Here is a 25,061-nt window from a genome sequence, read left to right on the forward strand (position 1 = left end):
AGTGCTGATTGGTGCTTTTACCAACCTTTAGCTAGACACAGAGTACTGGTTGGTGCGTTTACAATCCTTTAGCTAGACACAAAAGTTCTCCAAGTTCCTACCCTAAAATTAGACACAGAGCCCGGCCCTGATTGGTGTGTTTACAAACCTTTAGCTAGAAACAAAGTGCTGACTGGTGTGTTTACAATCCTTTAGCTAGACACAGAGCGCTGATTGGTGCATTTACAATCCTTTAGCCAGACAGGAAAGTTCTCCAAGTCCGCACCCATCCCAGAAGCCCACTCGGCTTCACCTCTCACTGGCACTCACAGCGGGACTTTGCAGCACGTAGCCCGGGCACTCCGGCAGCCCAGAGGGAGCTCATCCCCCAGTCAAGCCCAGCAGGCGCTTGCTGGCTGCGCGGAGTGTGGGGCCTGCCCAGCCTGTGCCCACCTGGAACCTGTGCCAGCTGCGAGTGCCCGTGGGCACAGCCCCAGCTCCCGCCAGTGTCTCTCCCTCCACACCTCTCTGTGAGCAGAGGGAGCCGGCTCTGGCCTTGGCCAGCCCCAGAAAAGGATCCCCACAGTGCAGTGGCGGGCTGAAGGGCTCCTTGAGCATGGCCAGAACGGACGGCGAGGCCAAGGAGGCACCAAGAGCGAGAGAGGGCTGCTAGCACTGTCACCTCTCACCACCACACCCAACTCAGACCCAGCCAGCCCTCTCCATCCAAGTGCCCATTCCCAACACCTCCATCTGCAGGGCCCTGTCCCACGCCCCAGCCACCTCCCGTCCCCGCGTTGTCCACTACTCCATGCCTGGGGGTCCCAGGTGGTCTCTGCAACACAGAGTGAGAAGGCACCGCCCGGGAACCATGGTGGGTGTGGGGGCCCTGCTGTGCTCAGGATTCCCGAGTAAACACTGTTTGCCTGCTGCGCTGGACCACAAGCAGGAAGAAGTTGCCCTCTAGAGTAGGGAGTCCAGGAAGAGGAGAACGGCCCCTTCTTTGGAGGCCACTGCTGTTTGCTGCCACCTCTGCTGCCCACCACCACACCACCAGCAGTGCAGCCCCGAATAGCTCCCTGACCCGTCCCTGCCATGGGCATTCCAGTGCTTGGTAGTGCCTCAAACTGCCCCCTCCCAGGCACAGACAGTGCAGCCCCATAGCACCCCCAACCTGCTCCCTACTGCAGCCCAGACAGCGCCCCCAAACTGCTCCCCCACCCCGGCCGCCACTCACTGCCAGTATCATAGCCCCGGATAGCTCACCCAACCCATCTCCCTGCCACCGGCAATGCACAATAGAGGACAAAATCTGCTTCCCTGTGGCCCCCCCCACTCCACCGGCAGTGTAGCCCCTCATACACAGCTAACCCGCCCCATTGCCTGCATGCAATGCAACCCTGGATAGGATCCCAAACCAGCCCCCCCGTGCCACAGGCAGTGCACACACGGGCAGTGCAGCCCTAACAGCACCCAAACCCGCACTGCGTGGCTGCCCAGATAACGCACCTACCCCGCAGCCTACCATTCTGGCTGAGCTGAAGTCTCCGTCACCACCAACCGCAGCCTCCGTCGCCACAAACGACAGCGAAGCGAGCTGCAGTGGTGCAGGCTCCAGCCTCCAGCATGCTCCCTCTCCGCGTTCTCTAAGCCGAGCACGCAGCACTCAGTCCAGCAGACGCCAAAGAGGCTGGAATGCCGTGAGGCCTCCTCAGCATACCTTGTATACTGAGGTTATGGGAATGAGGTTCTTGGACTCTATGTTCAGATTGGATGAGAGAAAAATTTCTAGGCCTACTGTGATTGGACTTTATTTTCATGCTCTGATTGGTTGTTCTAAGACTTGCTCTCATCCAATCAGAACATGATAATAAAGCCCAATCAGAGTAGGCCTAGAAGTTTTCTCTGATCCAATCAGAACATGTAGTCCAGAAACGTCATTTGCATAACCTCAGTATATCTATAGTGCTGAAGGCCGACCATTCCCGGCTTTGCTTTGTCTTCCCGAGTAGCTGTTCCCTTCCCGGAATAGACAATCAGGAGAGGGGACGCCACCTGTCACACACTGGGTGCTGGAACCCGCGCCACTGCGGCTCGCGTTGCTGTGGTTGGTGATGGCGATGGAAACTGCAGCGTGGCTCGAGTGGTAGGAGCAGGGAAATAGTTTTGGGGTAGATGGAGGAGTAAGGGGGTGCCTAGTGGCAAAGGGAAAAGAAGATGGCAGGGCGAGCAGGAGAAGGCGTTGCAAAAAGACCGTGTGGAAAATATGGTGGGAAAGAAATGGGTAGATGGGGGCAGAAAAACAGGGTGGTGAACAGGAGGGAGAGGTTTTGCGAAAAGATGGTGGGGAAAAGATGGTGGGTAAAAAGTTTTTCGGCCGGGTGCGGTGTCTCAGGCCTGTAATTCCAGCACTTTGGGAGGCCAAGGCCGGCAGATCACATGAGGTCAGGAGTTTGAGACCAGCTTGACTAACATGGAGAAACCTTGTCTCCACTAAAAATACAAAATTAGCCAGGCATGGTGGTGCATGTCTGTAATCCCAGCTACTCAGGAGGCTGAGGCAGGAGAATTTCTTGAACCCGGGAGGCAGATGTTGTGAGCCGAGATCGCGCCATTGCACTCCAGCCTGGGTAACGAGCAAAACTGCATCTCAAAAAAAAAAGTTTTTGGGTAGATGGAGGGGGAAAAGTGGGTGGCAAGTGAGAGGAGGAAAGGGAGGATGGTGAGGGGGTGGAAATGGGGTGGAACAGGAGAGAGAGAAGGTTTGCAAAAAGATGGTAAGGAAAAACAGAGTAGGAAGAAAAAGACAGGTGGGGAGAAAGATTGTGGGTAGATGCAGGGGGAAGAGGGTGGCAAGTGGGAGGAGAAAAGAGGGTGCTGAGAAAGGACGGTGCTGAGAGGGAGGGGGAAGAGAGGATGGTGAGCAGGAGGGAGAGAAGGTTTTGCAAAAGGATGGTGTGGAGAAAAGACTGGAGAGAAAAGTTTTTGGGTAGACGGAGGGGGATAAGAAGGTGGCAAACAGGAGAGGGAAAAAGTGGGTGGCGAGCTGGAGGGAGAGAAGGTTTTGTGAAAAGACAGTGGGCAGAAAAGAAAGACCATGGAGAAAGAAAAGACAGTGAGGAAAAAGTGTTTGGGTAGATGGAGGGAGAAAAGAGGGTGGCAAGCAGGCTACGGGAAAGAAGAGGGTGAGCAGGAAATGGGGAAGGCTTTGTGAAAAGAGGGTGGGGAAAAATTTGGGGGGTAGATAGGGAAAGAGAGTGGTGAGCAGGAGTGGGGAGAAAGCTTTGCAAGAAAACGGGAAAATGTTTTTGGATAGATGGAGAAGGGAAAGAGGGTGGCAAGGAGGAGGGGGGAAAAGACAATGGGGAAAAGAGTTTTTGGGTAGCTGGAGGGGAAAAGAGTGTGGTGAGCAGGAGTGGAGAGAAGGCTTTGGGAAAAGACAGGGCAAAGTGTTTTTGGGTAGATGGAGGAGCAAAAGAGGGTGATGAGAGCAGGAGGGGGAAAAAGAGGATGGTCAGGGAGAGGGGGAAATGATGATGGGGAAAAAACGGTGGGGAAAAGTTTTTGGGTAGATGCATGGGGAAAAGCATAATAATACCATCACCATTATTTGTGGAAGCCATTGGAGTGAAACTCTATCTGCATCATTGTATTTAATGCTCATAAAAACCCTGTGAAGTTGGTCTGATTATAATTTACAGACAGGGCGGCTAAGGCTTAGAAATAAAGTACTTTGCCCTGTATTCTCAACTGCTTCTCTCAGGTGGAACTAGGGAAAATCAGCATGCAGAGATGTGACCTGTGGTCTGACTCAGCCTTGTGTGGTTTGGAGTTTGTTGCTGTGGTGTCTGACCATACATGCAAAAAGGCGCACCCTGCATTGTATCACATTAGATTTAATGTTCCTTGCTGGCATTTTTGCTGTTAAACGTTTTTCATTGTTCTTTAAGTAAGGGCATTTAGTGAGGAGGAGGCTCTTGGCATTGTCACTCACTTAGCTGTTTTTCCAGATACCTAGAAGCTCTTTTTATGTTAAGAAAAGTTTTAACTTTTTAAGAATTTAAAGAATTTTTGAGTAAGGAGATTATCCCCGTGTGCACTTTACAACAGTGACCCAAGTGCTGTAACAGCTAGAGGACTTAAATGAGGATTTCCAGCTGGTTGTGGCAAGCTATTGGTGGTGGTGTTGGCATAAAAATGCAACATGTGCTTGCTGTATTGGTAATTCATCCATATGCCCACTTCTCATTTTTATAGAAGGCTGAAGAAGTGCACATGTCCAATCAAGAATATTAAGGAAGAGTGAATTGGAGAAAGTACAAACTTGAACATACAAGTATGTAAGAAAGAAGCTGTTCTCTCTCATAGGCTAAATGTGTTCTTAGAATGGAAAATGGCTCGTAACTAATGCTAGAGAAACAGAACAAACAATGTAGAATCACTGATGAAAGTTAGATTTACTAATTTATTTTATTTTATTTTTTGACGATGGAATCTTGCTCTGTCACCAGGCTGGAGTGCAGTGACGTGATCTTGGCTCACTGCAACCTCCACCTCCCAGGTTCAAGCGGTACTCCTAACTCAGCCTCCTGAGTAGCTAGGACTATGGTGCATGTGGTCACGCCCGGCTAATTTTTGTATTTTTAGTAGAGACGGGGTTTCACCATGTTGGCCAAGATGGTCTAAATCTCTTGACCTCGTGATCTGCCTGCCTTCGCCTCCCAAAGTGCTGCAATTACAGGCGTGAGCCACCATGCCCAGCTGAAAATTTATTTTTAAAAGCCCTCGAGTCATGCCAAAACTGTTGTCTCTCTTTACCCATTTGTATAGCAGAAGAGAAACTGTCTTTTAAATCTGTCTGCTTGGATAAAGTCAAAGGAGCCTTTACAGAAAGGTAAGTGAGAAATCAAACATTTGTATGATCTAGGCGCATAGATGATTAATGTTCGCATTGAGCCTGATGTGGATGGATCTCCACAGTGTGTGCTCACCGCAGGGCTGGACATGGGCCATCCTGTTCTGTCAGGGCTTGTGATTCGTCCCCTACACTTTAGAGATAAGCCTCCTGACATTGTTATTTAGACGGACTGCCTCTCCTTCAGCCCCTCCTGCTCACACATCAGTCTCTGGAACCCTGCCTTCCATAACTTCGTTGTTTTCATGACAGTTGAATAATTAATTTTATTCCTGGATAGATGTTGTTCAGGGGGATTGCATGTGCTCTTCTTGTTAATATAGATAGATGGATGAATCAACCTAATTACTATACAAAAAGAAATGAAAAGCTTATTAAATAAATGTTCTTATTATACTATATATGTAAATGTTTAGTATATTTTTTCTAATTTAAGAATAAGATGTATACGTGTGTGTGTATATATGCGTATGTGTGCTATAAACCTCTCATATTTAAATATGGATCACAGATCTCACATAGTAGGAAAGTTCTTTCAACTTAATTTTATTTTATGTTAAGACTGTAGACCACTGTTATATTATAGGTCTGTATCATAGCTAAGTTATATTTTTAAAAGTAAGCCAGTCTGTGGCTGGCTGTTCTTAGCTGGCAAAGGCCGAAGCTAATTCTGAAGCACAGGGCATTTTTGTTAGCAGATTGTCCTGAGTGATGGAAATTGCACTTGGGATGAATGCCAGTTCATCTGGATTACCTAGAATTCCTTGGAGGCTATGGTGGAAAGGATCAGCTGCTCTCTGAGAGTGGGAAACACTCTTACTCTCAGTAATTCTCTGTTGTGTGCTGGTGTGGGTCAAACATGTAAGACGCGTCGTATTTACATTTGCTTTGACTCAGCTGCAGAGAACCCAAGCCCCAGTCCCACCAGCAAATCTTCTCTAGGTGGACAGCATATCTGAAATGGCATACAGGAAGGGAAAGGATGACAAAGGGTCTGGAAGCTCTCACTAACGTCACAGTCTGCCTTTCCTCAGCTTCCTTGTTTTTAAAATAAGGGCTGGAGAGACATGGCAAATAAGGGCCCTTTTAGTATTAGCATTTCAGTCTTTTTCTGAAGGTATTAGGAGAGAATTAATGATTTATCACCACCTCCTTCGTTACTTCTGTCAAACTCTGCTAGAAGTAAGGGAAAGCATCCTCTCTTTGTTTCAGCACGTTCACACAGACTGGCTAATGAGACCCCACACTGAAGAAGCCTAGAACTTCCACAGACTCCCTGAAACCTAAGTCCTCATTTTTAACATACAGCTTTTAATACGAGCTTCATAAGTCCCGGATCCCTGCAAAGGTAAATGTTTTATTTTCTATATATTCAGAGAAACTGTTCTCTGAATCTGTGCATTGCTCCTGGCAGGAAGCAAATGTCAGCTCATTCCTGTGTAATTGATACGTGACATCTTAGTTTCAAGGTTTAGCCAAAGTACTTACTAATAGATTTTAGATGACAGTTATGGAGCTTTTTCTGTCATCCTTCAGTGGGAAAATCAGAAGGATAGAACTCTTGATGTTGGGTTTTGATGCTCTTATGGTAGTTTAGGAGAGAGAAAGCTCAAAACAATGTTAAGAAAAAAATAGAATACATATATATGAATTACGTTTTACTTATCTGTTTAATGAATGCAAATTTGTTGATTTGAGAGGTAAAGTGACTTTTAAATCATTTTTATAAAATTCCGTTAAACTGAGGATTATGTATGAAAGTACCAGAATGATGCATGGGGCACAGTCACTCAGCAAATGTTAATACCATTTTTTATAGCATGTATTTGAAGGGCGATTATTTGTAATAATCTCAGGAACATTTGTCTCTTCATATGAGCTGCTGTCATGCAAATAAGGATAATCAGACTGTCTTAACTAAATGTTGGCTAGTTTCACTCAGGGTTTTCTTAGACTAGGGTTTGGTGAAATCTAAGAGCTCTGAAGATGAATCATCCTGTTAATGAGAAAATAGACTTGGCCTAGGTAGCCCATTGCATTCTTTTTGGTCTGTTTTCCTTTAAATTCAGGTTTTTGAAAAAGCATAAACACTAATGTCATCAGGTGGTTTGGTCTTGAAGCTGTCCTTGTTAACTCTAGAAGTCATGGGAAACATGAGGCATGTAGTAGGTGTTCATTAGATTTGCTCAGGCCAAGAGCTCTTTAGAAGTAAAATATGTTTTACTCCTTTAATGGATAGGCCTGCCTATCTCAGTAGTTAGGAAAACTTGCTAGTGGTTGTCACATTTTCACAAGAAGCTCTGCACAACAGAGCCTTATCTCCTGGCTTGGTAGCTGAGTCTCCTCTTGATAGTTTCCAAACAGCTTAAAATGCAGGGCTGTGTTAACTGCTGACAGTGTGGAGAAAAGATGTTTAACCAGGCCAGGGTGACAACTATCACTGTTTATATTCTCAGTACAGTTTTAATTATGAAAAAGGATGTGTGAAGTTGGTCAAGCCGTAGCCAATCTGGTGTGCTTTGAAAGACTTTTGTATGTATGGTTCTATCAGAGAAGAGGGGCATCTTAGGATGTGATGTAAGCCCAGGACTCCATAGGCCTGTTATTGAAGCCAGCCTGGCAAACTGGGCAATGGCAAACCTTTGCTGCAGCCCTCCACCTTGTTTAACCAGCCTCCTTGGGAGTGTGACCTGTAACCAGGTGGCAATGTTCTGTTTTAGCCTCTGCCATTTTACAGTGGTGGCCTGGGTGCAGTACTGTCTTAGGGAATGAGTCCTTTCTGGTTTGATATCTGCTTGACCTTTGCCATTTGTTGATTCTCTTCCCCTCCACAAATCACCTTGAATTTTCCTTTCTCTGAACATCTAGGAGGTTACTTTTGGTAAAGCTTGAAAGTCAGAAATATTGGCCACGTGGCGTGACTAAAGTCAGGTAATAAGGAATTTAAAAGGATTTTCTTAAAGAGTGCTCAGCTTAATTAAAAGGGAATATCCAAGTTACAGGTATGTTTAAAAGGCCTTTATGTTTTTCTCTTCCTGGATCTTGTTTTGCTGGAGAAAGGTTTTTCCTCAATCAACTGAATTATTTTTCTCCATTTTGCCTTGCCACTTTTAATGCACGTATGAGAGGCCCTAAGATAATTTCTCATGGCCTGGGACTCCTTGGAAAAAAACAGAAAAGTTGCCATGGATTCCACTGTGGGAGAGACCTCTGTTTTCCTCATGGAGCCCCAGGAATTAGAGGAGGATGAATCCCTCTCAAAAATCTGTTTTTGTCTTCCAGCTATACTTGTTTATTAGGTCCCTAGAAACTGCATGCTTTCCTAGTCTTGCTCTTAGAGGGCTCCACCTAGGGGCCAGTAATCCAACTGGGAGATTGGCAAATGAAAAATCCTATAGCTACTGGATCTTCTGTGTAGTTATAAATGTGTTGTGTGTGTGATGTCTATGAAAAGCTCCAATTAGTTGACTCTAAGAAGGGTAATCACTAGCATCAAATATTTTTAAAGGGGAAAAAAAGCTATGGTACCTTTTGGTTCATGTGACTTTAATCTTTGAGAAATAAAAACAAAGATTATTGGTAAAATGCAAATGTCATCAAAATGTAAATTCTTTTTTCCTGGAGTTAGATTGCTTTGAACTAGATAAAATGGTTTAAACAAGTTATGGAAGGTTTCTAAAAAATTAATCTTGCAAAAGAAAATCTGTGTGTGAACGTTGACTAAATTCAAAAGGGGTATAAAAGGTTTTCGCTTTTTTTAATTTTATTTTTTTTGACACAGAGTCTTGCTCTGTTGCTGAGGCATGGTCTCAGCTCACTGCAGCCTCCACCTCCTGGGTTCAAGCAATTCTCCTGCTTCAGCCTTCCTTGTAGCTGGAATTACAGGCACACACCACCACGCCTGGCTAATTTTTGTATTTTTAGTAGAGATGGGGTTTCCCCATGTTGGTCAGGCTGGTCTCGAACTCCTAACCTCAGATGATCCACCCACCTCGGCCTCCTAAAGTGCTGGGATTACAGACATGAGCCACTGCACCCAGCCTCGTCTCAATTCTTAAAAAATAAAAATTCTATTACATCATTACAGCTTTTGTAGAATAAGAGTAGTTCACAATCTTGGACTTACAGAATACCAGACTGAAATCTTTGTTCAGTCTCCCATAGACTTAAGCTTTGTATGTGTTACTAGTATCTGTGGCATTCAATGGCCTTGTACAAATATGAAATGTTGCTTAGGCATATCTTTCATCCTATGCAGAACCTTTCATTTTGACTTTTATGAAAATTGTAATTCATATAATTTATGTAAAGTTTTTAAATGTAGAAACTTTACTTCCACACTGAACTTTGGAGTCATTTCAGTAAAAGGCTTCAATACTCTGCCCTCTGTGCCCCCACACCTACCATTTCCCCCCCACTTTTTTCTTCTTTGAGTGAAATGGTATTGAGCTGTCTGGTCTATATGGAAGAATAGGTGTCTATATTCTTATTCTCTATTCTAACACAATAATGACATTTTCCTTTTATTTTCTCAGTTGTGAGTTAATCACTTTTTTTAAAAGAAGGTTTGAGATAGTGTTACTCTCTGTCACCCAGGCTGGAGTGCAGTGGCACAATCAGTAGCTCACTGCAGCCTCAACCTCCTGGTGCAAGATAATTCTTTACTATTATGAATAGTTTACAATTGTTTAAAAGGAACTTTATAATGAAATAAATAGTTCGGAAGAATGGTCCAAGAATCTAAGTCAAGATGAGCTGAACTGGGGTAAATAAACCTAGGAATTATGATGAGCTAATTGAATCGGGCTTGTGAAAATTAATTTACATGACAGGTAAAACATGTTAAAACATTTAGATATTTACTTCCATATAGCAGTCACTTTAATAAAATATCAGTTCACTGTTACTTGTGGCTTCTCTAGTTAGTAAGAACTTTAACAGACTGTATTGGGACAAGTCTACTTCTCTTTTAGGAACTAATCTCACAAGTTGTTGTGATGCTGTAGCTGGATACTCAGGGTCAGCTGTCGGAGATGATGCTACTTTTTCTTTTATCTTTGACTTGCAAAGAGCCTCCCCTTTTTTTGGACCCAGGCACGTTTTCTGGACCTTGGTGCCATTTGTATACCCATGTTCCTGTGATCCCAAATGGTAGTAGATGGTGCCTTGAACCTAGCACCTTCAATTAAAGGCTGCCTCGTGCTCTCAGGAAAGCTTGCTGCTCTACACACTTTAAAAGGCAGAAAAGCAACAAATCTGTTTGGTGCTTATTTGTAATTTTAAGGATCAGTTATAGATAAATATATTTGTAATGAGAGTAAATATACTCATGGGATTAATTTGGGGATTTTTAAACATCCCAAAGGAGAATTTTTATATCTAGTCTTTTGTTATTTCGTGAATGTTTGCCAGCTGTCACCTCCGGGAGGTGGAGGTTGCAGTGAGTTGTGATCACACCACTGCATTCTAGCCAGGGCATCAGAGCAAGGCCCTGTTTAAAAAAAAGAAGAAGAGAAAAAGGTGATCATGGATTTCTTTTTCTTATTCCTAATTGACAGGGAAATCATTCAATATTTCACCATTAAACAACATGATGATTTTCTAGATTTTTTTTGTAAAATGCTTCATTTATTCCCAGTTTACTGAGTTTTTGCTTATTTATGACCAGATCTCAAATTATATAAATTACTTTTTCAATATTACCTAGAAGATCATATGGTTCTTCTCTTTTATTAATATGATGAATTACATTGATTGATTTTATTTTCATTTTATTTTATTATTTGAGACAGAGTCTTGCTCTGTCGCCCACTGTGGATTGCAATGGTATGATCTCAGCTAACTGCAGCCTCCACCTCCCGGGTTCAAGCAATGCTCCTGCCTCAGCCTTCTGAGTAGCTGGGACTACAGGAACACCCACCACCACGCCCGGCTAATGTTTGTAGTTTTAGTAGAATGGGATTTCACCATAGTGGCCAGGCTGGCCTTGAACTCCTGACCTCAGGTGATCCACCTGCCTCGGCCTCCCAAAGTGCTTGGATTACAGGCATGAGCCACCACGCCTGGCCACGATGATTGATTTTTAAACATTAACTTCACATTTCTAGAATAAACCCCAATAATCTTTCATTTTGACAGCATTCCTAGAAAAGGGGATTTTCACATAAAGTTTACCATCACCTTAAGAAGAAAACTCTTTAAAACTTTTTGGGGAGTGGTATGTCTAAATAGTTCTCCTGCTCCCAGGCCTTTTTAAAGGTAATGAAGTGGACAATCTCACTTCTTCTTGTGGACTCAGAGTTGCCATTGTCACTGACATTTGTTCCACAGACGCTCACAAGGGGCTGTCTGTTCCCTGTTCTGACTGACAAAATAATAGCTATTGAATAGAATGTGTTCTGTTATTCCAAAGATATGAATATGTGTTCAATAACTATCAGCACTATACAGCACTCTGGGTTTTTATTGTTGCTGCAGATGCTATTTTTGTTGAGTACTTACATTGCTTTTTTTTCTCTTTCTTGCTGTTTGAGTGCCAAGTATTACTTCTCGCTGCTTTTAGTGCATTTGTTTCTGTTCCCTCTCTCTCTCAATTTGATTTTCTAAAAAGAAAGAGCTAACCTTGTTAGATTTGTTTGTGTGTGTGTCTATATACATTTCAATTTATATCTATTTATATAAAGTAAGAGCAGCTTGTTTCTGAGTGAGGGCATATTGGATGTTCCTGGAAGAAAAAAAAAGTGTGCTCTTTGTATTACTAATTGTGGCTGTGTAAAGTTTTTGTTTGCTTACGATATGCTTTCTGTTCTGTATTAGAATGTGGAGACTCAATGTTTTTGTCCCCTAGAAGCGCATGGGTTGAATCCTAACCCCTAATATGATGATGGGAGTTAGGTCCTTTGGGTGGTGACTAGGTCATGAGGGTGGAGCCTTCAGGAATGGGATTAGTGCTTTTGTAGAAAGGCTTCAATCCCATTATATATATTTAAATTTAACATTTAATTTTAAAATTACAGTTAATAGAGTTCCCTGGCCCCTTCTATGTTGAGACATGGTGAAAAAGCAGCCTCTATCAACCAGAAAGCAGACTCTTTCAGCCAGTAAGTTTTCTGATGCCTTGATCTTGGACTTCCCAACTGTGAGAAATAAATTTCTGTTGTTTACAAGCCACCAGTTTATGGTATTTTGTAAGAACAGCGTGAATGAATTGAGAGAGTTGAGATTGCTGGATAAGTAAATACTATGATATGTTAATGTCATCTGTCAGGCAGTGGACCTAATTCAAGTTTGGATAATCGAGAGTAATAACATTCAAGCCTAATACAGTAATATACACATTTTATATAAAATATTAGGGCTTTGGGAGGCCAAGGCAGGAGGATAGCTTGAGGCCAGGAATTCAGTAACAGTCTGGGCAACATAACAACACCTCCATCTCTGCAAAAATAGAGAAAGAAATTATCTAGGCATGGTGGTGCCTGTAGTCCCAGCTATTTGGGAGGCTGATGCAAGATGATCACTTGAGCCCAGGAGTTGGAAGCTGCAGTGGGCTATGGTCCCATCTCTGCACTTCAGCCTGGGAGACAGAGCAAGACCTTGTCTCAAAAAGATTATATATATATGTGTGTGTGTGTGTGTGTGTGTGTGTGTGTGTGTGTAATTTTATTATTAACTAAATATAAATATGTGTTTAACAAATATATATAAATGTTTGACATATAATTTTAAAATCACAGTTAATAAATTCTACTGATAACAAACCACATTGTTTAGATTTTTTTAAACATACAATTCTTCAAGAATAAACTTGATGCCTTTGTCAGCAAACCGAACTGCCACCCAACTTTACTTTATGTTTATTTTCCTTTATACTTCTATTTACCTATGGCTCCTGGTAAGGCATCCAACCTAATTATTCACTAGATTTTTAGTCAACACTTAGTATGTACCAATCCTTGTTTTCATCACCAGGAGCGCAAAATTGACAATGCTCCTTGAGGCATTTGGTCTAATTGGATGGCATTAGATGGCTCATGTCTAAGTGATTTTGAGTGCCCTCTCCTCTCCTTGGGCCTTTGGCAATGTCTGTAGGTGTTTTTGATTGTTATAAATAGGTGTTAAGGAACAAATGTGCTCCTGGCATCTGGTGGGTGGAGTCCAGGGATGCTGCTAAACATTCTGCTGTGCACAGAACAACCCCCCTAGCAAAGAATGATCTGACTCCAAATGTCCATAGTGCTGAGATGGAGAAACATTGCCTAGAAGGAATGATGAACACAGAAACAGATGAGTCTGAAACAAGGGGATAAATATAGTAAAAAATTGATAGTCTATTAGTAGAGTACCATTAGTACTGTTAGTGGCCCTTCTCTTAGTAGACAGGTTGTTTTTGAAGATATATTCCTTCCTGTATAGTTCCATAGCTACATTAAAACATTTTTATCATGGAAAATTTTAAGCATGCAAAAAATAAAAGAGTTAAACTCATTTTCCACCTTCAGCCATTACCAACTTCATCAATTTTGTTTCATATGTACTCACCCCCTCCCACTTTGATAGGTTATTCTAAAACAAACTTGCACATCATATACTTTAATCTGTAACCACTTCAAGTGTATACCTCAAAGAGATAAGACATTCTTTTCAAAAATACAACTCTTTATTTTTAATCACAGCAAAAACATTCCTTAATGCATGGATACATTCTTTACATGACAAAACAAGAACAAAAACAAAAGACCCCATGGATTTTTTTGTTCAATGTTATTAAGACATCTGTCCCATCTCCCTCCCTGTATCTTTATCTTGAGGTAAGCAGGAGAGGTATTGAAATCTTTCTTCTTTTGTGTATCTTGTTGATCGGTGGCATATCTATCAGAGGACTCCATGCTGACCGATGTTACCTGGGCAGTGATTTAACCTGCAAACTTTGCCGATTTCTGTATGTTAGGGGTTTGGACCGGTGCTTGTTTTAGTGTGCCTGGCACAGGATTTTTGTCTGACTTGGCCCCAGCCTGTGCACTAACTGCCCATCCCGCACCCCGTGACCAAGTTTTCCCTGGACACATGATTTTTTTTAACTGGCAGGCCCCCAAGTGATAATTTTCTCTGTCTTTGTACCAGTTGATTCTAACAACAGACTTTTTCTTTGGAGACTGACATCCCTCACAGAATGGTGGCAACTACCCTAATGGCTTTTAAAGGGTCAACCCTTGTCTACCTTTTTGGAAAGCAAATTTTGTTCTTGAAAAATGTTCAGAAACAAATGGGGGAAAAAGCAAGCAGTAAACAAATGTATAAGAATATGCTAACAACTCAGAACAAAACTGAAACCAAAAGTTCATTTACCAGGATCAGAAACACAAACAAAGACTTTTTATCTATTCTGGCAAGTCATTTCTAGTAAAAAGACAGTTTGCTAATTGGGATACGAGAGCCTTTACGAGAGACGGGGTTTCACTGTGTTAGCCAGGATGGTCTCGAACTCCTGACTTTGTGATCCACCGGCCTCGGCCTCCCAAAGTGCTGGGATTACAGGCGTGAACCACCACGCCTGGCCTTTTTAAAATTATTATTATACTTTAAGTTATTGGATACATGTGCAGAATGTGCAGGTTTGTTACATAGGTATACATGTACCATGGTGGTTTGCTGCACTCATCAACCTGTCATCTACATTAGGTATTTCTCCTAATGCTATCCTTCCCCTAGACACCCACCCTGCGACAGGCCCCAGTGTGTGATGTTCCCCTCCCTGTGTCCACATGTCCTCATTGTTCAACTCCCACTTATGAGTGAGAACATGTGTTTGATTTTCAGTTCCGTGTGTGTTTGTTGAGAATGATGGTGTCCAGCTTCATCCATGTACCCGCAAAGGACATGAACTCATCCTTTCTTATGGCTGCATAGTATTCTATGGTGTATATGTGCCCCCATTTTCTTTATCCAGTCTATCATTGATGGGCATTTGGGTTGGTTCCAAGTCTTTGCTATTGTGAACAGTGCTGCAATAAACATACATGATGCATTTTTTTTTTCAGACTGAGTCTTGCTCTGTTGCCCAGGCTGGAGTGCAGTGGTATAGTCTCTGCTCACTGCAACCTCTGCCTTCTGGGTTCAAGCAATTCTCCTGCCTCAGCCTCCGGAGTAGCTGGGATTACAGGCGTGCACCACTACGCTCAGCTAATTTCTGTATTTTTAGTAGAGACGGGGTTTCAACATGTTGGCCAGGCTGGTCTTGAACTCCTGACCTCAAATAATCTGCCCACCTTGGCCTCCCAGAGTACTGAGATTACAGGTGTGGGCCACCGCGCCCAGCCTAGTGATGCAGTTTCTACAGTCATTCGTCATTTGAAGCAAATTGGAAAGGTGAAAAAGCTCCATAAGTTGGTGCCTCGTGAACTGACTGAAAATTTAAAAAAAGAAAATCACCATTTTGAGGTGTCATTTTCTCTCATTCTATGCAGCAACAATGAACCATTTCTTTGATTGGATTGTGATGTGACGAAAAGTGGATTTTATACGACAACCGGCAATGACCAGCTCAGTGGTTGGACCAAGAAGACTCTCCAAGGCACTTCCCAAAGCCAAACTTGCACCAAAAAAGGTTATGGTCACTATTTGGTGGTCGTCGGCTCGTCTGATCCACTGCAGCTTTCTGAATCCCAGTGAAACCATTGCATCTGAGGAGTGTGCTCAGCAAATTGATGACATGCACTGAAAACTCCAGCGCCTGCAGGCAGCATTGATCAACAGAAAAGCCCAATTCTTCTTCCTGACAGCACCTGACCACATGCCACACAACTCATGCTTTAAAAGTTGAACAAATTGGGCTACGAAGTTTCATCTCATCTGCCGTATTCACCTGATCTCTCGCCAACTGACTACTACTTATTCGAGCATCTTGACAACCCTTTGCAGGGAAAATGCTTTCAGGACCAGCAGGATGCAGAAAATGCTTTCAAGAGTTTATTGAATCCTGAAGAATGGATTTTTACACTATAGAAATAAACAGACTGGGCGCAGTGGCTCACGCCTGTAATCTCAGCACTTTGGGAGGCCAAGGCAGGCAGATCACCTGAGGTCAGGAGTGCGAGACCAGCCTGACCAACATGGAGAAACCCCGTCTCTACTAAAAATACAAAATTAGCCAGGCATGGTGGTGCATGCCTGTAATCCCAGCTACTTGGGAGGCTGAGGAAGGAGAATCACTTGAACCCAGGAGGCGGAGGTTGTGAGCTGAGATTGCACCACTGCATTCCAGCCTGGGCAGCAAGAGTGAAAGTCCATCTCGGAGAAAAAAAAAGGAAAAAGAAAAGAAAAAAAAAAACTTATTTCTCATTGGCAAAAATGTGTTTGTTGTAATGGTTCCTATTTTGATTAATAAAGATGTTTGAGCCTAGTTATAATGATTTAAAATTCACAGTCCAAACCGCTGTTACTTTTGCACCAACCTAAAAATACTTGTATACGTGTGAAAAATGCCAGACTTTCAAGGCAGGAGATGTGTGACAGATGTGAAGGGATTTCTTGAGAGGTTTTTAGGAAGCCTTTGGAAGCAGTTCTTATCTCAGACATGCAAGCATGAGCCTCCTCTTTTGTGCATTCCCAGCCCTGTTTTGTCAGGGTCTGAAAAGAGTGATTCCATCCTGGTATGTGCAATTCTCACAGCTTGTATAGATAAAATTTTGCAACTGTGCAAATATTTCTGCAGAGTAAATATCTAGGAATAGAAGAGGTAGTTCAAAAAGTAAACACATTTGAAATTCTAATAACTATTGTCAACAGCCCTCCTCAGTGCTGGTACTAATTACACTTCTAAGAGCTGTGTATGACGGGAGCTGTTTTCCCTCACCCTCACCAGAAGTACTTTTTTATATTTTTCAGTTTTCCTACTTGATAAGTGAGCAGTGATTTCTTAGTATTGTTTTAATTTGAATTTTTTTATTATGAGCAAAGTCGAGCATCTTTTCTGATGATTAAAATGCTGTTGTATTTCTTTTTCTGTTAACTGTTGTTCTGGTCATTTTTTCTATTGGATTGTTGGTTTTTTCCTTATGGATTTCTAGAGGCACACTGTTTTACTCATAGTTCGTCTTTTGACATTATTTACAGTGTTTTCATCATATAGGCTTAGTTTTTTTTTTGAATCAGGGTCTTACTCTGTTGCCCTAGATGGAATGCAATGGCACAATCATGGGTCATTGCAACCTCCTATCTCCCAGGCTCAAGTAATCCTCCTGCCTCAGCCTCTCAAGCAGCTGGGAATACAGGTGTGGGCCACCACGCCCAGCTAATTTTTGTATTTTTTGTTTGTAGATACGGGGCTTCACCGTGTTTCCCAGGCTAGTCTCGCAATCCTGGGCACAAGTGTTTCACCCACCTCAGCCACCCAAAGTGCTGGGATTATAGATGTGAGCCACTGTGCCCAGCCAACAATTTTTATAATGACCTGTGGATTGTGTATCATGCAGTTGGCCCTCTGTATCTGTGGGTTCTGCATCCAAACTATGGATTGAAAAGGTTCCAAAAAAATCAAACAATAAAAATAATGCAAATTTTAAAACAATACATTATAACAACTATTCACATAGTACTTACACCATATTAGGTATTAGAAGTAATCCTTATAAGTATAGAGATGATTTAATGTTCATAGGTTATATGCAAATACTGCACCATTTTATATGAGATTTGAGGCCAGGCGCGGTGGCTCACGCCTGTAATCACAGCACCTTGGGAGGCTGAGGTGGGTGGATCACGAGGTCAGGAGATTGAGACCATCCTGGCTAACACAGTGAAACCCTGTCTCTTCCAAAAAAAAAAAAAAAATTACAAAAAATTAGCCGGGCGTCGTGGCGGGCACCTGTAATCCCAGCTACTTGGGAGGCTGAGGCAGGAGAATGGCGTGAACCCGGGAGACAGAGCTTGCAGTGAGCCAAGATTGCACCACTGCACTCCAGCCTGGGCGACAGAGCCAGACTCCGACTTAAATATATATATATATATTTGAGCATCATGGACTTTAGTATCTGAGGGAGATCCTGGAACAAATGTGCCACGTACACAGAGGAACAACTGTAATCAGAAAGGCTTTTCCCATTTGCTATGGTTTGAATGTATCTCTCAAAGTTCATGTGTTGGAAACTTAATCCCCGATGCAAGTGTCGAGAAGTGGGACTTTTAAGAGGTGATCAGGCTATGATGAGTCTGCCCTCATGAGTGGATTAATAGTGTCGTTTTGGGATGAGTTCCTGACAAATAGATGAGTTCACCTCCTTCCTCTCGTACTCTCTCATGTGTGCTTTTGTGCCCTTCTGTCCTTCTACCATGGGATGACACAGGAAGAAGGTCCTAGCCAGATGCAGCCCCCGATCTTGGACTTCCAAGCCTTCAGAAGCATGAGCCAAATACACTTCTGTCTATTATAAATTAACTTTTTTTCACTGATTTTAGATGAAATTTTTACTGTAAATTCTTGTATGTATTTGGGTATATTTCTCTGGACTTTTTGATAACATGTTTCTCCTGTTTATAATTACAGAAACTTTATGTTTTAATATTTGCTCTTCTTTTTCAAAGTGTTCCTAATATTCTTGTTTGCTTTTCAACATGAATATTAAAAGTAGTTTAATAAATGAAACAACAATAACAACAAAACAATCATACCTATTGGCATTTAATTTACGAATGAACTAAGGAAGAATTGCCATCTTTATTATGTTGAGGTTTCTTGTTCAAGTACACAAATGTCTTTCCATTTGTTTAAGTATTTTTGTTTTGATTTTGATGTATTCTTTATATAGCTCATGTGATTTCTCACTTATTAATTCCAATGGATTGTTCGTTGCTGCTATTGTGACAAGTGAACTCTGTATCAGTAGGAGTTCCAGCAGGGAACAAATGACTCTATTTATATTGGTTAACTAGAGAGATAAAAAGTGATATTTACAAAAATGTAAACAAAATAAAGAAAAACCAAGAGTAGTACCTTTGAGCTGGTAACAGTAGTCCTGGTCCCTCATTTTCACACCTAAGCATGAATGATTGGAAGGAGTAGTTGCTGTACTCCAGAGACAGCACTCTTATTGGAGAGGCCAACTGATAAGAGCTATACATTGCCCTTGCCCACTGTGATCCCTCCAGAAAATAGGGATAAAAGAGAAAATAAGTATGCTACCCCACTCTCCTCCATTCCTTAGATCTCCTGTTGGGGCTTCCCGGTGGCCAAACCCAACCAGAGGCAAGAGGGCAAGAGAGTCCATTGCTAGGATCAATACTGTCGAGGCTTGCTAGGGAGAGAGCAGGAGGGAGTCCAGTGAGAGTTAATCTGGAGACAAACAGAGGACACCCAACGCTGTGTCCTTTCTCCCACTGAATCTTCTATTGACAGTTATTTTTTATATTTGAAAGACACTGATTTTTACATTTTTTTTTTTTTTTTTTGAGACAAGGTCTCACTCTGTAGCCCAGTCTGGAGTACAGTGGGGCAATCACGGCTCGTTGCAGCCTCAACCTCCCTGGGCTTAAACAGTCCTTGAGGCCATCTCAGCCCCTGGAGTAGCTGGCACCACAGACTTGCACCACCACGCCCCGCTGATTTTTGTTTTTCTGGTAGAAACGAGGTTTCGCCATGTTGGTCAGGCTGGTCTCAAACTCCTGAGCTCAAGCGATCTGCCAGCCTGGGCCTCCCAGAGTGCTGGGATTACAGACTTGGGTCACCGCACCTGGCCTGTGAATTTTATTGAATGCAAATTGTACCACAAAAAATGCAAAATATAGGCCGGGCGTTGTGGCTCATGTCTGTAATCCCAGCATTTTGGGAGTCCAAGACAGGTGAATAACCTGAGGTCAAAAGTTCAAGACCAGCCTGAGCAACATGGTGAAACTCCATCTCTACCAAAAATACAAAAATAGCCAGGCGTGGTTGTGTGTGCCTGTAATCCCAGCTACTTGGGAGGCTGAGGCAGGAGAATTGCTTGAGCCCGGGAGGCGGAGGTTGCAGTGAGCCAAGATGGTGCCACTTCACTCCAGCCTGGGCAACAGAGATCCTGTCTCTACAAAAAGAAAAGAAAAGGTAAATGTGTTTTTAACCTGATAAACTTCCAACCTGTTTTTCCAAATGGATGTTAGGTACAGTGTAACTAACCACTAGCAATAGATGAGTATTCCAGTTGTTCTACCTTCCAGCACTTTGGGAGGCCCAGGAGGGTGGACTGCTTGAGCTCAAGAGTTGCCCAGCCTGGGCAACATAGAGAGACCTCATCTCTATTCTTTAAAAATTTAAAAAGAAAAAAGTTACTGGCTATTTACATATATTCTCTTATGAAGGGCCTGTTTAAATCTTTTGTCCATTTTTGATGGAGTTGTCTTCTTATTGGTAAATTGTAATAATTTTTTTTTTTTTGAGACGGAGTCTTGCTCTGTTTCCCAGGCTGGAGTGCAGTGGCGCAGTCTCGGCTAACTGCAAGCTCCGTCTCCTGGGTTCACGCCATTCTCCTGCCTCAGCCTTCCAAGTAGCTGGGACTACAGGCGCCCGCCACCAGGCCGGCTGATGTTTTGTATTTTTAGTAGAGATGGGTTTTCACTGTGTTAGCCAGGATGGTCTGGATCTCCTGACCTCGTGATCCGCCTGTCTCGGCCTCCCAAAGTGCTGGGATTACAGGCATGAGCCACCGCGCCCGGCCTGTAATAGTTCTTTATATATGCAAGACACAAGGCCTTTGTTGGAAACATGTTTTGCAAACTTTTTTCCCGTTTTATTTTCTGAAGAGGGTTTTTTGAAGAGCAAAAGGTTTTCATTTTAATGAAATTTAATTTATTAATTTTTTGTTTCATGCCTTTATGTCTTAATAAGAAACTTTCTCCTAACCTAATATCACAAATATACCCTTCTATTTTTTTCTGACTTAAGTTTTAAGATTTTAGTTCTTAAATTTAGGTCTATGACCCATTCTGAGTTAATTTTGTTATACAATAAAAGATAAGGGTCCAGACCCTTTTTCCTCCCATATAGAAACTATTCTAGTGCTGTTTGTTGAAAACACTAGCCTTTCATTCACTGAATGAAAATTTGGTGCTTTAATAAACATGAGTTGACTATGCATATGTGGGTCTACTTCTGGACTAGACTCTGTCCCACTGATTGTTGTGCCTTTCCTTATCCCCATACCACACACTCTTGATAACTGAAGCATTATAGTCAGTCTTCGTATCAGGTAGTTTAAGTCCTCCAACTTTCTCTTTCTAAAATTGTTGAGCTATTGTGAGTCCTTTTTATTTTCATATCAAGTTTAGAATTACTTGTCAATTTCTTTTTCTTTTTTTTCAGATGGAGTTTTGCTCTTTGTTGCCCAGGCTGGAGTGCAGTGACGCCATCTCGGCTCACCGCAACCTCTACCTCCCGGGTTCAAGTGATTCTCCTGTCTCAGCCTCCCAAGTAACAGATTACAGGCACCTGCCACCACACCTGGCTAATTTGTGTATTTTTAGTAGAGATGGGGTTTCACCATGTTGGCCAGGATGGTCTCAAACTCCTGACCTCAGGTGATCTGCCAGCCTCGGCCTCCCAAAGTGCTGGGATTACAGGCATGAGCCACCACTCCCGGCCCCAGTTACTTGTCAATTTCTAAAAGAATGTGCTTGCTATGATATTTATTAAAATTGCATCAACTCTATCATAGATGCAGGAAAAATTAGTATCTTAACATTATTGAGTCTTCCAGTTCATAAACATGACCTATCTCTCCATGTGCTTAGGTCTTTTAAAATTTCTTTAAAAAGTGTATAGATCTTCCACATCTTTGGTTAAATTTCTTCCTGAATATGTTTGTTATTTTGAACGTATTTGGTTTTTTTCTATTTTATTTCCATAAGTTTTTGGGGAACAGGTTGTGTTTGGTTACATGAATAAGTTCTTCAGTGGTGGTATCTGAGATTCTGGTGCATCCATCATCTGAGCAGTATACACCGTACCCAGTTTGTAGTCTTTTAACCTTTATCCCCCTCCCACCCTTTCCCCACAAGCCCCCAAAGCCCACCGTATCATTCTTATGGCTTTGTATCCTCATAGCTTATCTCCCACTTATGAGTGAGAACATACCATATTTCTTTTTTAAATGTCATTTTCAATTGCTTGCAACTGATATACAGAAATAAAATGTGATTATTGCATATTGATCTCTTATCCTGTGATCTTGCTGTAATCACTTGTTCTAGGAGATTTTGTATATTCCTTTAGGATTGTTTATATACATAATTATGTTGACTATGTAAATAAGACAGTTTTACTTCTTCCTTTACAAACTGTGTTTTTTTTTCTTGTCTTTTTGAACTATCTTTGTAAGAGTGGATATTTCTGTCTTGTTTCTGTTCTAAGGTAGAAAGCACTTAGTTTTTCACAATTAAATATGATGTTAGCTCTAAGTTTTTTACAGATGCCCTTTTTTAGGTTGAGGAAATTTCATCCTATTCTGAGTTTGCCAAGAGTTTTATCATGAATTGGTGTTGAACTTTGTCAAATAGTTTTTTCCTGCATCTGTTGAAATGATCACATGATTTTTCTCTTATATTCTATTAAAATGGTGAATTATATTATTTGCTTTTCATATCAAAGCAACATTGCATTTGTTGGAGAAACACCAGTTGATCATGGTACTTTTTTTAAAAAAAATGCTAGATTCAATTTCTTAATATTTTGTTTAAAATTTTTGCATTTATTTTCATGAAGGATATTAGTCTATAGTTTTCTTATTATGTCTCTGTCAAGTATTAAACCAAGGTATTGCAGGCCTCATAAAATGAGTAGAGCAGTATTCCCTCTTCTTTTACCTGACATAGTTTGGGAGAGATGGTTATTTGTTAAAACATAATTTTTTCACTTAACATGTTAAAACTTAAATGTTTCAAAAAACTTAAATATTTCATAAAATTCACCATGAAGTCATCAGAGACTGGAGTTTTCTCTGTAGAAAAGTTTTTATTTAAAAAATAATTTTTACTAATAGTCTGGGCACAGTGGCTCATGCCTGTAAGCTCAGCACTTTGGGAGGTTAAGGTGGGAGGATTGCTTAAGCCCAGGAATTCAAGACCAGTCTGAGCACTGTAAGGAGACCCTGTATCTACAAAAAAAAATTTTTTTTAATTAACTAGGCTTGGTGGTGTGTGCCTGTAGTCCTAGTTACTGAGGAGGCTGAGGTGGGAGGATCACTTGAGCCCAAGAGGTCAAGGCTGCTGTGAGCCATGGTCAGGCCACTGAAGTCCAGCCTGGGCAAAACAGTGAGACACTGTTTCATAGGAATCGTAATAGTAATTTGTTGTAGGGCAATCTGGGTCTTCTGGGTTTTTGTGAGTCTGTTTTTGTAATTTCTGTCTTTCAAAGAATCTTTTTTATCTAAATTATTGAACTTTTTGGCATAGTGTTGCTCACAATTTTTTTTCTTATTTTTCTTTTGATAACTGTAAGAACTGTACCAATAATTCTCTCCCATTTCTGATATTGATAATTTTTTCTTTTTCTTTTCTTTTTTATTTATTTATTTATTTATTTTTTTGAGACAGGTTCTAGCTCTGTCACCCAGGCTGGAGTGCAGTGGTGCAGTATCTGCTGACTGCATCCCTTCACCTCCTGGGTTCAAGCAATCCTCCTGCCTCCGACTCTGGAGTAGCTGGGATTACAGGCACGCATCACCACACCCGGCTAATTTTTGTATTTTTAGTAGAGATGGGGTTTACCATGTTGGTCAGGCTGGTCTCAAACTCCTGACTTCAAGTGATCCACCTGTCTTGGCCTCCCAAAGTGCTGGGATTACAAGCGTGAGCCACTGCGCACCTGGCCTGTGGCCAGTGATTTTTAATTGACCAGGTTGGCTAAAAGTTTATCAATTTTCAGAGAGCAAGCTTTTGATTCCATTGACTTTTTAGTGTGTCCGTTTTCTGTTTCATTGATTTCCACTGTTACCTTTATTATTTCTTTCCTTCCACTTACTTTGGGTTTACATCATTATGAGATGATCTTGTTTATCTCTAGCACCACTTTTTTCTTAAAATCTCTTTGTGATAATGCAGCTACTCCAGCTTTCTCATTCTTTCTTATGTTTCCATGGTATGCGTTTTTTCATTCTTTTACTTTCGACTCATTTGTACTTTTGCATTTAAATAGCATCTTTTGTAGACAGCACATACGTTCTTGTTTTTATTAATATATTCCACCTGCTAATCTCTGTCTTTTGGTTTGACTGTTTCATCTATTTATATTTACTTTTTTTTCAGGGATGGAGTTTCTCTGTTGCCCAGGCTGGAGTGCTGTTCACAGGTCTCCTAACATTCTCTATTTGTCTTTTTTTGTTTGTTTTTGAGACAGGGTCTCATTTTGTGGAGTGCAGTGGTACAGTCGCAGCTCGCTGCAACCTCAACCTCCTGGGCTCAAGCGATCTTTCCTCCTCAACCACTGGAGTAGCTGGAGTACAAGCATGCAGCACCACACCCAACTAATCAAAAAAAAAATGTTTTTTTGGTAGAGATGGGGGTCTTGCTATGTCTCCCAGCTGCTCTTGAACTCCCGGCCTCACCTTGGCCTCCCAAAATGCTGGGATTATAGGCATGAGGCACCATGCCAGCCCTCTATTTTTCAATTGAATACTTTCTATTGGTCTATCTTCAAGTTCACCGATGAATTCTGTCACCTACATTCTGCAGACCACATAGTGATCTTTTATATATTGTTACTTTCTAATTTCCTTTGTTTCTAATAGTTTAACAATTGATTATCTTGGGATAGAATTATATCATCTTCCAATCATGATAGTTTTACCACCTGCTACAGTTTGAATGTATCTACTAAAGTTCATGTGTTGGAAACTTGATTCCCACTTCAGTCAGGATCTCTTTGAAATTAAGAAGTGTGTGTGTGTGTGTGTGTGTGTCCTTGCTGCCTGAGGGTGGAGGAAGAAATTGTGAACAGGAATCCTGTATTTGCTTGTCTGTGTCACCACTCTTTCTCCCACCCTATTCGCCTCCTAGTGATCCCTCCCAAACGCTTATACCCCAATTCTTTTCCGCTGATCCTCAAGCCTGGGAAATTTTAAAGGAGATGGGAAACGACCCCGCCTTCTTATGAATATGCAACAGTAAGGGGTTGGGAGAAGGGAGAGAAAAGGCCTGCAAGAAA

At 41.9% G+C, this 25,061-nt stretch overlaps 1 long non-coding RNA gene across 1 annotated transcript; it reads left to right on the forward strand.

Moving 5' to 3' along the window:
- The first annotated feature begins 1,966 nt into the window (after positions 1-1,966).
- LOC129526171 (uncharacterized) lies at positions 1,967-18,256 on the forward strand. The gene is made up of 5 exons (XR_008670786.2): positions 1,967-2,125; positions 4,810-4,873; positions 6,107-6,242; positions 11,911-11,994; positions 15,361-18,256. It is a non-coding gene; the product is annotated as an uncharacterized lncRNA (long non-coding RNA).
- Positions 18,257-25,061: the final 6,805 nt, after the last annotated feature.

Source organism: Gorilla gorilla, chromosome 14 (genome assembly GCF_029281585.2).
Source record: "Gorilla gorilla gorilla isolate KB3781 chromosome 14, NHGRI_mGorGor1-v2.1_pri, whole genome shotgun sequence".
Taxonomy (NCBI): domain Eukaryota; kingdom Metazoa; phylum Chordata; class Mammalia; order Primates; family Hominidae; genus Gorilla; species Gorilla gorilla.